Source organism: Cynara cardunculus, assembly GCF_001531365.2.
Source record: "Cynara cardunculus var. scolymus isolate 2C chromosome LG 8, CcrdV1, whole genome shotgun sequence".
Lineage (NCBI taxonomy): Eukaryota > Viridiplantae > Streptophyta > Magnoliopsida > Asterales > Asteraceae > Cynara > Cynara cardunculus.
Window position 1 is genome coordinate 3,425,760 of NC_037535.1, and position 5,331 is coordinate 3,431,090.

The window sequence follows — 5,331 nt, forward strand, 5'->3', positions numbered from 1 at the left end:
TATATATATATATATATATATATACACACACACACATTGCAAATCATGTAGAAACCAACTTCTAAAAGTAAGAAACAGTGAAAACAATTTTTCATATATTTTCTATAGATGAAATAACACATGTGACAATAAACCAATCATCAAATGAGTCTAATTTTAAGCTATAATTTATATTGTTTCACATGCTTTGTTCTTCTGTGTAAGTTTGAGTATCAGTTTCATGTATAAAACGGGTTCTTATCACACTCATTGCGTTTCATTTATAAAACAATAGATATTGAAAGCTCATATATGTTATTTCATCTATGCACAAAACAGGGCATACAAATTGGTTTTCATGGTTTCTATATAATATGCTATATATACAATATATATATATATATATATATATATACATATATTAGGTTCAGGGGAAAACATAGAAAATGAAAAACTGAGGAACAACCCAGTAATTGTATATCTGGACAATATGTACATGCAAGTAATTTGTAACCAATTTGTCTAATATGCACATATGCATATTACATGCGCACATGCATAAGAATAACTTCAATTAATTGTAAGCACATGTGCATACTGGACGAATGGTTACAGGTTGTTCCTCCCTTTTTAATTTTTTTTGGGTTTTCCCCAAAACCTCCCTTTGTATATACACACACTAACTTACTTTGTGTGGCGACCAATGCATCAAGATTCCTACTAAAAGAAACCAGGAAGATTTTAATCATCATTTGAAATTCTTTGAATATATAGATGCTGCACTTGATTCTTGAAAAAGCATCTCATCTTTTGGCCACAAAATATAGAAAATCCCTGTGAATCTTAGTATATGTCATGCACAACCTTTGCTCACAACTCCACACTTCCACTCATGGATTGACTTGTGCCAAATGATCTGTCATCACTTAATTACCTTTCCAACATTGATCTCTCCCAGCACTACTAAAATAAGGACGGAAATATCCATCGGATATTTGCAAAGGATGACCAACAAAATGACTTTTTACAAGGAAGGTAGAACATTCATTTGTAAACTCTAATTTGCAGGTGTGGTGCAGTATATATATATATACATATATATATATATTATCATTTGATCTGTCACAGGTCCTGAAGTACAATATTTACTGACGGATTTCTGACACGTTGATTTTTCACATTGGTTTACCTATAGTTAACACAACCAACAGCTTTGAATTTACAGATGGATATTTGAAGGAAATGTCCATTGGTGAAAGCTTTCAGAGTAGTGTTATCGATTAACTTTACCAAGAAGTAAAAATAAGTACTAAAAACACAAACCCATATGTCTATATATAATTAACTCACTCATGACATATATAATTAATGGAGCGTGGGGTTTCCATTCAAGTTCATCATATTTGATCTCATGCAATGTTAATTGCACTTACTAATGATCATATATACATAAGAAATGTAAGCCAGGTTAGAGGCAAGTCAAAATTCTACTCATCCAAAGAGTAGTCATCTTGAACAAGATCAAAGAAATCTCTAATGTTTGCAGTCGTGTGGAAGGTCAGGTAAAAAGGGAATATAACTATATTTTGACTTTGTACATATGTCCAGACCCTACTTTTGGGTGGAATATAACTCAGTTTGTTTGGTTTGGTTGATTTTGAAGCGATACACATGAGGCTGTTTGAGGAATCTTTTGTACGATCTTGACATCTAACTAGTGTTATATACAATCCAACACATATGAAACATAGCCCCCACCAACATTAATTCCTTTATTCTTGTGCTGCTTTTCTTTTCAGTAGATAGCTCTAGACAAGGATGCTTCACCATTAGCACTAATTAAATAACGTATACATACATATGTGTGTGTGTGTGTCTCGTGGATTTTTGACACATGCATGGATGATAACATATACGTTGGACACAATCTTTAATCGCGACTCCACACTTAGACTTGTGCAATAACATGTGCTAGAACAAGCCCAGGCAGCTTCTGTTGCCCATAAATATGGCTAATTGCATCAGTTTCTTTCATACTCAAATTAAAACCACAGCTCTAAGTTTCACAGCCCCTCATAAAGAATTTAAAATGTCTTATGCCGCAAAGACAATCAGAAGGCGGTCATTTAGAAACCATGCAGAGGGATACAGCCATGGAACTAATGGCTACTACTATCCTCCATCAGCTAAGTTACAAGGAGATGGAGATGACAACGACACATATTATGACTATGCTCCAGCTGCATCAGAGGGAGATGGTGATGACGACGATGCAGATTATGACTATGCTCCAGCGGCATCGGATGGAGATGGTCACGATGATGATGACCGAGATTATGACTATGCTCCGGCGGCATGATCAATTAGTTACTCAATAGCATGAATTAAGGTAGCTAGATCTCACATTGAGAATGTATTCACTTTTCATAATAAATCAGGGGTATTGCTGTTTAAGAATGAATCAACTAGCTAATTTGCTGATAAATGGTCATATCACTAAAAAATGATATTTCTGTAGTACTGCTGCTTATGAGATTGAGGTGTCTACTCAAATTTTGGTTCAACCGCTCAGAATCAAGCACTTTGATCTAGTAATCCACAATGCCAACCATGATGATGATAATAACATATATTAGAGAGAGAGAGAGAGAGAGTCAGATTCACGGAAAACCACAAAAAGATGAAATTTGAGAAATGCCTTAATGACCATTTATTTGTATGGTATACAAATGTGCATAAAAATCAGGAAAGTAACATCTTCAGTTTTTTATTTTTTTGGGGTCTTCCCCAAAAACTCACTATATATATAAAACAAGAATGATCCAGCTATTTAGGAATTAAAAAATCTGTAAAGTAATTAGCTTGATAATTGCTTAGAATCTGGTCCAGCTTTGTATATTTCTCAACCATATATAAAACCAAATTTCAACTGATCTTTTTGGTTGTAGAGTCATTGATATCTTAGTTGGTGATCTTTAATTAATATTTGGGAATCCTAATTCCTTCAAGCCTTCAGTAAAAATTCATAGAGAATAAGGTATATATATAATTTGATGAGTTTACAACAGAGATGGCCAGTTGGCTAATGCTAGACCAGAGTGCAACAGAAGAAAGAACATTCCCATGATTGTGAATTACCTGCCAGTTGATGAATTTAATTAACCAGATTATGGTCGCTAATTTTGGATGCCAAATCCAAAACCAGCGGCCGGCTGATGGTTACTAGTGGCCATTTCCATACTTATAAGGTTGGTACAAGAAAAACTTATGTTAGGGACTGTATTTCAGATGAGATATAGGGACCGAATAAAAATCAAAAATTGAGTCGGAAAGCACTTTCAGAATACAATAATTCGACCCTCTTAGCCTTGAGTTCACGAATTTCGTGTTGGGATAATTCTTGAGATCATTCTCTCTTTCAAAGGCTGTGAAATCGAGACACTTCTACCCAAATTCTCATTTTACATATTTATATGTGAGGTCGATGGTTATTGGTGGTTAACCCGTTAATGGATAAAGTCAAAAGGTAATTACAACGGAATTTGGAAACTGAAACAAGGCTCTGGAAACACTCGTCTAGAGGTAGGACCAAGACTGCTATCTTTGTTGGAGAGAACTCAAAACACAAAGGAACAATTTTTTCCTTCAAACTCCAAATTAACTTTATTCAAGCAGCTCTCTTTTATCCTTTTTTTTTCTTCATTTTTTATTTGCAAACATAAGGAAGCCATCTATTTATAGGATGAGAAGATCAATCTCATCCACATATCATAACCAACTATTAATTGCAAACTTATTAAATAAAAAGACTATTTTTTCCAAAGCAAACTTATTAAATAAAAGACTCTAGATTTTCCCAACTTGTTTTCTAGATATATCAAGGGTTTGGGCTTGGACTTCTTGGCTCCCATGCATCTTAGACAAAAACAAGTTTATAATCTAACATACCCCTTCATGTTTTACAAGTCCAAGAAAACTTCTTAGTCTTGCAAAATCTTCAAACTTGAGCGGCTTGGTGAAGATATCTGCAATCTGATCTTTAGACCTTACAAACTCCAAATGCACATCTTTTCTGGTCACACACTCTGTAACAGTAGCGAGTGTCAATGTGCTTGGATCGATCATGAAAAAGTGGATTTTTCACTAACGCAATAGCTGACTTGTTGTCGACGCAAATATTTGTCGGCTCTTCTTGGATCAAATTTGTCTTCTTTAACAAATTCCATAGCCAAACTGCATGGCACACATGAAGTGGCAGCTACATATTCAGCCTCACAAGTAGACAAAGTGACAATTGTATACTTCTTTGATATCCATGTAAAAGTCGTGTCTCCAATGAAAAATTACAAACCCAATCGTGCTTTTCCAGTCATTTAAATCTCCACACCAATCACTATCAACAAGCTTGTATTTATTTGAAGCTGAATAAAATAAGCCAAGATCAATCACACCTTTAAGGTATCGAATAATCTCTCTACAACATGGAAATGGATAGTTGTTGGCGACTTCATTGTTAAGTGGCATAATTAATCTAGACTTAATAACTGTTAATGGGTAATAATTAACTGTTAAGGGTAGTTAAATAACAGTTTATTAACTGTTATAATGTGTCTTATATATACGTAAATTGTTGAACTTCAATAGACATGATGAATTATTAATCCTCTGTTCTGTGTACGTGTGTTTTTTTTTCTCAAAGGGGACAGCCCTTAAATGTATTAATCTTCCTGCAATTTAGTGACAACACTCTTTTGCAACAAAGTGGTATCAGAGCCACGGTTCATTGACAGAAACCGTGCGTAGGAATTGACAAAAAAATCGTAGATGGCTTCTTAAAACAACAATCTATTACAACCCCAACTTCCAAAGTTGAATGGTAGAAATTACCATCATTGGAGCATACAGATGAAGGTTCTGTATGAATCTCAAGATCTGTGGAACATCGTCGAGAATGGTGTACACGAAGCATCAAACCAAACGGGTTTGACTGCACAACAAACCACATAACTGAAGGAAAATAAGAAAAAAGATAGGAAAGCATTATTCTTCATTTATCAAGCAGTAGATGAGGCCATATTTGAGAGGATCTCAACATCACTTTCATCGAAGGATGCTTGGGATATGTTATACAAGACCTATCRGGGAGAGGATARGGTTAAGAYCATACGCTTACAAACCTTACGCTGTGAATTAGACAACTTGAGAATGAAAGAATCTGAATCAATTGAGGAGTTCTACAATCGGGTGATTGTCTTGATAAATCAAATGAGATTGAATGGAGATACTATTGAAGATAAACGTATCATCGAGAAAATATTAAGAAGCCTGACCCGAAAGTTTGAATATGTTGTA